The sequence below is a fragment of the Micromys minutus genome (assembly GCF_963924665.1).
Source record: "Micromys minutus genome assembly, chromosome: 22".
In the NCBI taxonomy this organism is placed as follows: Eukaryota; Metazoa; Chordata; class Mammalia; order Rodentia; family Muridae; genus Micromys; species Micromys minutus.
This window is the reverse complement of record NC_137957.1, coordinates 15,299,899-15,309,071: the sequence shown is the minus strand read 5'-3', so window position 1 is coordinate 15,309,071 and position 9,173 is coordinate 15,299,899.

Sequence of the window (9,173 nt, the reverse complement as noted above, 5' to 3'; positions counted from 1 at the left end):
TCTTTATGCCCAAAACTATATTTAGATTAAACCAAGGAAGATATCGCACCCAAGATCCCACCAAAAAAGCTTGAGATATGAGTTCCAGATATAGAAGAAACTTTTCCAAACCATGTGGCGTGTTCCTTCCCTAAGACGGTGACACTGGATCCCTAGCAAAGGCGTGAGATACTTCTCCATAGATGTTGCATTGTGGTGCAGAGGTACCAGAGCCAGAATCCTGGGCCACCACATTGACAGCAATTGGTAGCTGTCTTATGCCCACTTGTATGGAAGACCCCAGGATGGATCCTAGGCAGCCCATAAGAGCAATGTGTCTTTCCAAGAAGACTGGTAACATAAAAAAACATTTCTGAGCAGAGAAGACATCTTCTGTACGGGTTAATCTTCTCTTTTGGCTCCATGTGGTCAGGGACTGACTGTTTGGATCTGACCCCTGGAACTATCTGAGCAGTCGGACCATTCTGTGTACTGCAGAGAAACAAGGAAAGTAGTTTCTGTTCTTGGTGAGAGGAGAGAAAGATCTCCCTCCGTACACTGGTTTTACATCTGGTCAGCTAGGGGACCCACGTTCCTGTGGCGCAGTGGTTCTCAACCTGTGGATCGTGACCCCTTTGGGAGTCAAATGAGTTTTTCGGGGGTCACATATTAGATATCCTGCATATCCGATATTTACATCATAGTTCATAACAGTAGCAAAATTACAGTTATGAAGTAGCAACAGAATCCTTTTGTGGTGGGGGAGCAGTCACCACAACATGAGGAACTGTATTAAAGGGTCACAGCAGTAGGGAGGTTGAGGACCACTCCTCTAGAGAGTGAGTAAAACCAATAGAGACTGAGGCAAACAGCTACGCAGTGGGTGAAAGTCAGTGAAGCGTGTTCTCTGTCTCAAAGGGTGCTTACATAACTCCTGCTGGAGCGTCAGAGACAATGGTCTCCACTGAAATAGAAGGTGTGGTTTATGTCTTTTTCTCAAAGGACTTGAAAGTTCACACCTGGCAAAACCCCACAAGCACAAGGCACTGTCACCTAGGGAGTGGCTGTCTTCCCTGGCTACCAGCAATTCAGGGTCATCTACATGGCCCTTTACCCCACTCACCTCTAGTTAGCCATACTCAGCCTCCTGATGGAACAGGCTGCCCTAACAGAAAGAGCTCCCCCCACCCCTGAACCCTGACCAGCCAAACCTGACCAGGTCCCCAACCACAGGGTAAATGACTTATGTCACTAAATAATGTAACAGATCCTTGCACAGCAAGCCTAGAGCATGGGTCCCAAACCTGAGCGGGGGCTGGGAGTGGAGGAAGAAGAGCTTTGCCCTTGGCACACACCTGCTTCAGTTTTTTTTTTTTTTTTGGAGTGGCTCCACCCACCTCTGACTTCAGATTTGGTAAACAGAAGGCAGCCATCCGGAAGTCACTAATACAAATGTCACTGCGTAAGTCACTCTGCCACAAACCCAACAGCATGCCTGTTCACATGCTAAAGATTTCAGGGAAGAGACTGGGTCTACTTCTCCTAGGGATCAGGTGACAGGGGCTGCAGCTGGCTTCCGCCCTGGCATTTCCCCCACACCACCTCCCCTTCCCCCTCCCCCAGATGTTTTCTTTTCTGAAGGTGCTCAGAACCCAGGCTAGGATGACTGCACTTCCTGTTCATTCTGAGACTCTGCCCTGCTCTGCTTTGAAGGGGGAAGCCATAAATAAAGCTCAGGCAGGGAACACCGGAGCACGTGTGTTCCGAGGTATGCTTGTGGCTAGTGGTTAAACATTAAAATTCTCATCATTGACTGAACAACGATTTTATTCTCTATTGCTTTCAGCTCTGGTAGCAGTATTCAAGCCTTTTTCAAGATATAAATGTCTCCCTGAGTGGCAGTTTGGAGACAGCGTGCCAATGACAGCTAAAGCACACTGTGGTGTTCTGTTCCTCTTGCCTTGGCACAGGACTCTTCCTCTGCCAAGGAGAACCACCCACCCATCCTCGTGGCCAAGTCTAATGCTCCCTCTAAGATTTAGATCTCATCCCTTCTCTGACAAACATGGATTAAGCATTTCCGTTGTGAGCCTGAGAGATGTGCTCTGTACCATCATGGGGCTCAGCCGATCAGAAACGTGAGGGGTGAAAGACTTCTCAGATGGCCTGGGGGTGTTACTACTATGAGCTAACTCCACTTGGGGAGGGATTGGGGGATCATGTAGAAGGCCAGTTCTAACTCACCACTCCTTGGCTTTTCTGGGCATCCTTACTGTCCTGTTCTTGTGTTTTCTCAAAAACACATATCCCATTGACTCCCAAAGACATTTCTACATGATGTCTGACCTCTGTCCTCACCATTCCTGCTGTTGTCTTAGGACTTGACTTCATGGATGGTCTTCCGAATCAACTAGCTAGTAAACAGCAATGCTCCAAGTAAATAAGCCTCTACTGAAGCAACAAGTCTACCTGACCACACGATCAGCTATTGTCTTTAAATCCCAACAAGGTAAAGGCATGCTGTACTGTTTGGAATGGGAGCTTGCAGATGAACGTGAGAGTCACGGAGCAAAGCAGCATTAGATAATGTGCTGGTTTCAATATGCTTGGCCCATGAGAGGTGTCACTATTAGGAAGAATGGCCTTGTTGGACTGGGTGTGGCCTTGTCGGAGGAAGTGTGTCACTGCGGGGGTGGGTTTTGAGGTTCTATGCTTAAGCTCCGCCCAGTTCTCTTTCTGGCTGCCTTCAGATCAAGACGTTGAACTCTCAGCTCCTCCGGCACTAAATCTGCCTGGATGCTGCCATGAATTCCTGACATGATGATAATGGACTGAACCTCTGACACTGTAAACCAGCCCCAACTAAATGTTTGCTTTTATAGGAGTTGCCTCGGTCATGGTGTCTCTTCACAGGAAGAAAGTTCTAAGACAATAGCTAACACAGTATTGGTTGCACCTGGAGGTGACGGTGTTTGTATTTGGGGTAATAAAGTCTTGCTTTTCAATGATATTGGCTCAAAATTTAAGATTGGATTTACCATTGGTTTCTTCAAAAATTAACTTGGTAAGTATCGCAATGTTCTGCATGCGGTGGAGCAACTTAGGAAGTGTGGACTCAGCTTGTTCTTGTTGATAATACATACAGTGTATTGCACTGAGGAACTAATTTGGCGTCTCCTGCTCTGACAAATTCCCTCCCATAAATTCAGTATGAACGCTACATCAGATCACCATTATACTAAGAAGGTACTTGCAGAAATACAACACTGCCCTTAACTAATTATTTATTTTTCTGTTTGGTTGTTTATTATTTGGGATATGTATTTGCATATACATCCATATGTATGTAGTATGTGTGCAAGTCTGCATGCATGTAGAGGCCAGAGACCAATCACTCTCCACCTTGGACTCTGCTTCAAGTAGGTGAAAGCACTTGCCAATTTCCATAAATTATCCTGAATAGAATTATCAAATTCTAACAGAGGGTCTGACATTCTGACTCTGTGCCATTCAACAGGGTCCCTAGAAGCAGAGACAACATCTACAGTTGTTTATGAACTGGACCGTTGCCATTTTAATTCAGAGTGAGACTACAGAACTCCAGAATTGGAAGACCTCACGCATAAAGGTTCCAATCGGTAACTTCTCCTTGGGAAATATTATCAAGCACCCAAGGATTCTCACCTGTACTTTGGCAGCTGCAACCTTCCTCAGCCCCAATTAACCTTGCATAATGTTTGAATAGAGTAGCTGGAGTGAGCTAATGGGGAAGTCAGTTTTTTTCCAAAAAGGCTAAACCCCTCTGCTCCTTCGGAAAATGAAGGCTTAGCATCTTGGTGAGTTTCTCTCTCCACTGCAGCACCTATGACCAACACCAGTCAATACCAATGAACTCTCAGGATTCTCTTGTCTCCAACTCCCCAGCACCAGGATTACAGGCACAGAGCACTGAACCTGACCTTTTTTTTTTTTTCTCTTTTTTTAATTTATTTATTTCATGTATGTATGTCTTCAGACACACCAGAAGAGGACATCAGATCCCCATTACAGATGGTTGTGAGCTACCATGAGGTTGCTCGGAATTGAACTCAGGGCCTTGGGAAGAGCAGTCAGTGCTCTAACCGCTGAGCCACCTCTCTAGCCCCCTGACCTTCTATGTGGGAGCTGGTGATCCCAATCTCAGATCCCGAGGCTTACAAGGCAAGCACTTTACTGACTGAGCCATCTTTCTCTCTGTCCCTGGCACCGTCCTTCTCTCTTGAGTTTCCTGTGTTTTCTAACTCTGCAAATCTCCGTGAGGAGGTAATCAGTCCTGCAACTGAAAGCTGGTAGGAACCACTTGGTCAAAGGATTTGGGCTGAACTCAGAAGATCTGAAGGAAGGTAGAAAGAGTTATTGGTAAAGAACTGGCAGAAACTTCATCCCCATAACCATCCACCACAGATGCTACAATCCCTCCCATCAAAGGACTCCATTTCTGCTGCTTCTCTTTATGGACGCCCCCCCCCCCCATTTCTCTGCCCAGTCACTCTCCCCCCTCCCACATTGTTCTACCGCAGTCTTCTGAGCATAGAGAATATAAATTTATAATTGTGGACTTTTAAAAATCTAATCAATAGACAATGGTGTATTGGGACTAACCTAGAAACATCAGCCTTTGAGCCAGGCCTCATCGTTGGGGAACATAGAAACATCTAATGAGAAACGGTAACATGAATCTCATCTCCGGGACTCCTGGAAAGAAAATTGTCAGGCATGGAATTGGGCTTGGAGAAACTCCAGTTCATAAGTGCATCTCTCAGGGTGTCCTTATACCCTTTCCAATCAATGATAGTAGGGCTTTTCCGTGTATATTCTGGGTGTTTTACACCACAAACCACCCCAATATTAGCCTTAGTTTAATAAAGGGTAGCTAATTATTATTTCTCATTCATTATGAATCTTCAGATTATCCGGAAGTTCTTCTGACCTGGACTTTAAGGACTCCATCTTTGGCCAATTATGTGGACGCTGCCTCATTGACAATAACCTCACCAGGGTCCCTCCTTTATGCTCCTGTGGTTCTCCCCTTCTCATACCTAGTTTAGCCACGTCTCCATAACAAACTCAGGGCTTCAAGAGGGATAAAAGTAAACCTCCATGTACATGAACTTTAGCTGCTGAAGGTTTTGACATGCTTGCTGTCATTACATTGGGCAAAGCCAAAATCATGGATGAGTTCATAAATAGACATAAATAGAGTAACATAGACAACGGAGGGAAGGCGCATGGGCAGGGAGGTTACTAAAGGGAGCTGCTGTTGCCCCAGCTGCTATACCAGGTCTGACTTAATTGTGAATGCTGAGGTGACCTTCAGTTGACCAATGCTGTGCTCAAGCAATGACATGGTGACAGAACCAGGACACGCCACCTCCAAATCTTATGATTTGGGCACAAGCAAGATGATATGCTGAGGGCAGAGGATTTCTAGAAGATGCAGGGAAAATGCTTCTTGAAAGCTCGCCCTTATCTATAAAAACAGAGATTTCTGGGAATTGAGGCTGTCACAAGTCCCCCTTTAGAATGTCACTGATGCAGGAAGAGAGCTAAAGTAAATTTATGATAGACGTGGTTCATGGTGGATATCCAAGGCCGTGAGAACACGAAAAGACAGGACCTAGACAAACTAGGCTTCTCACTTGCTCTCCTCCAGATGCACAAGATTCTTAATAGCATGATTGTTCTTCCCATAGCAGCTTCTTCTCCCTGCCTTCTACTCTCCCAGTGACTTAGGTTCCCAGGACCCAGATCTTTCTATCTGCCCTGTTGGAGTTACTCACCAAAGCATGCTCCCCTGCAGGTGAGACATGCAGCACCAAGCCCCTTCTCCCATAAGCTTGCTTTTGCCAGATTGACCCCCCGAATACCCACCACTAAACATTAAAAGGTACAAGAGAAGGCTTTTCATCTCCATTACCGACCCCAGCCTTCCTTCAGAAACCACACTCTCCAGAATGGCTTAAGTCTTTTGAAGTAGTGTCTTCTGTTGCCAGTAGTCATTTGTATCCTGAATGTGTTTTGTTTAGTTTTTGGGGAGTGTTCTCGGATCAAACCCATGGTCTTGGGATGCTGGGCAGGATGTCTACCTCCACAGCCTGGACCGAGCCCAAGTGACCTCACAGACAGCTAATGAAAGTGGTCAATGAATCAACCAGGTTTGTGTAGAAGTGTCAAGGCCAGAGACAAATTTAGTGTGCCAGGTGCAGATGCTATTTAAAGCCCCGTAATTAAATTAAACTGCCTTATAAACATAAACGAACTATAAAAGCCATGAAGAGCAGGGGGTGTAAGACAGCAGCATCAAGTATTAGAGGGGGGGAAGACATCAAAAATTGGGACATGATGGATAAAGGAGGGGAACCAAGAGATGGGCTTCTTGAAACCCAGAGGGTTTACCTGGGAGAGGAGGTTTTCCTGGGAAAGACAGGCTGTCCTAAGCAATCTGGAGAACTCACACCTCTTCCTTGACTGTCTTCCCAGGGCTAATTCTGCCACATTGGACACCTTTGCCCTAGATGCTCTGAGACACTGAACTTTCCCTCCTGAGTATCTCCGGGCCATGTTCTCTCTGCCTGTAGATCTTCCCTGCATAGCAATCTAGACCTAACCTCCTATCTCCCCTCCCCAGTCTCAGGTCTCAGACATCTGGTTGGGAGTCCCTTCCAGGGGTCCTGTTCCTCCCTCATGGGAGCGCTCACTGCCAACAGCCAATGCCCCTTGAGTTCTTCAGACACATGGGCAAGTTTTGATCTTGGTAGAGAAATATCTGTAGGACAAATCAATGGAAACATGGGGCAGGGTCTAACTGGTGTTGACATCTGGCTGACCTACTAAGTAAACCAAGACTCCAGGGGTCTTCTGCATCCAGAAAACTCAGGTGTTCACCAACAAAGTCTCACCTGTTTGAGACAAATGGTAAGAAGTCTCAAATGAATTAATAAGTTGTGGCATTTTTTTAAAGTTTTGAGGCATTCAAGAAAGACTAAAAAACACCCACAAGCCCTCTTTCCTGTCTGAACTAACACTTTGAACTCATTAGGTAATAATTTGTTTTTAAATAATATTAAAGTCCATTTAAATGTGATGAACATCTTTTTTCAAGTACTCCAAGTATCAGCAGAAAAGGACCCTTAGATTTTGTCTTTCCTTGGGCAGTGAGTCTCTGGAGAAGAGATTAGGCAATGGTAAACCTAATTCTCTATCTTGAGGGAGGGGTTGTGTAAGTCACTTAAATCAGGGTTCAAAAGTTCCTCATAACAGCAAATGCCTAAGATGTGGGAAGTAAGAGAGGTCTCAGAACACTGCATTTTTTGACATGTAAGTCGTATCAAAGTTTCTGAACAGAAATTGTAGATACCAGCAGACTATCTTTAGAAACAGGAAGTCAGGAACAAACTATAAATATCTTCCCCTTCCTTCCTGAAGATCACACAAACACAGACACACACATACAGACACACACACACACACACACACACACACACACGTTTTAAAGATCCAGAAAAAAAAGGAAAAGATTAAGAAATAGAGAAAGTGGCTTTATTCTAGGCACTTTCTTTCTAGATTTTCCTAAACTTTAAAACGTGCTGTAGGGAAAAGAAGATCACTTCAGCATTCGACTGTTTTGTGAGTGTCAGCCATGCAAGATGGCTTTCTTCTTTTTAAAACATTTGGTATATTGAGGGAAATAACAGCATGGGGCTGATGAGAAAGCCCTAGTTGCTGCTAGAAAGCTGTGGGGCCCTCAGCTGTCTGCTCTGTAGCTCCCCGGCAGGATTAGGCAGCTATTGTCTCATTATTGTCCTAGTTGTGTCTGGGTGAGCCTCAGGGACATGTGGCAAACACTGTGACCTCAGCCCTTGCTGACACAGCTAGTCTTAACTATAGCACTCAAACAGACTCACCCCAGACTGTTCCCTATCCAGCTCTAGGTGTGTCTGGTGGGAAAATGATCCTGAGAGGCTGACACACTGTTATCTGTGGGTCCCAGAATCGTTTCCCCGGAACCACCACAGGAGAGACAGAGGCTAGGAGATGTGCATTCAGATACCCATCCCACTTTCGAACAGCCCTTAAGGAATATTCTTTGGCTTCTCTTTTGCTTTTGACACAAATGTAGATTTGTGGTGATTTGACTTTGGATTGTGAGTTCTGGCAACATTATGAAAAAGACAGATGTGGGCCAGAGGTTTGAAGACATTCGGAATCGGCAGTTCACAAAAGGAAAGGTTACAGTGTGTCCCTGTCTCTGAGACCCTTCAGTATGGCCTCTGATAATTTGTTGATGAGAAACTACAGAGGAAACCCCCTGGGAAAAAAGTTTTTATTTTTTATATTTTAATAAATGTCTCCCTTTGATTGCCACGCAGTTCTCCTAAGTACCTGAATCACACAGGCTCAGTTACAAAGAGACTGCCATCTCGGTACAATGCTGACTCTGGAGGGAGGCCTGGCTCATGCTGCAGCTCTATGCAGGTTGTGGAGTGAGCAGCTGATGGCTTTGATGAGAACATGTAAGTGAGGGCTGAATCTTCTCTTTTAAAAAATATTTATTTTATTTATATGTGTGCATACCTACATGAGTTTATATGCACGTGTGTATGTGTGTGAGTATTGTGTGTGTGTATTGTATGTGTATGTTTGTGTGTATATGTTTATATGTGTATTATGTATGTGTGTGTGTGTTGTGTGTGTATATGCTTGTGTGCATATTGTGTGTGTGAGTGTGTGTGCACGTCCCTATGGAGGCCAGAAGAAGATGACATCTGATCCCCTAGAACTGTAGTTATAGATGGCTGTAAACCACCACACAGGTTCGAGAAACTGACCTGGGCCCTTCGAAAAAGCAGAAAATAATCTTCACCAAGGAATGGCCTCTCTCATCCCTCATGATTGGATGTGAAATATATAGTGGTCCTAACAAAGTCCAAGCAGGACCCACGAGAGGAGGTTCTTCAGAGACTCCTTATCAGTTTAAGACAAGGAGACATATGCTTGGGCGTGGCACTAACCCAACCAACTTGCCTTCTTTGCTTTGACTGGATAAGGAAAAACTCAGCAGGACCCAGAACTTACACAAGTGTGTGCACACATTCTGAACTTCAGTGTACACTGACCCAAGAGAACAATAAAAACAGTAACTTTTATTGTCCCTT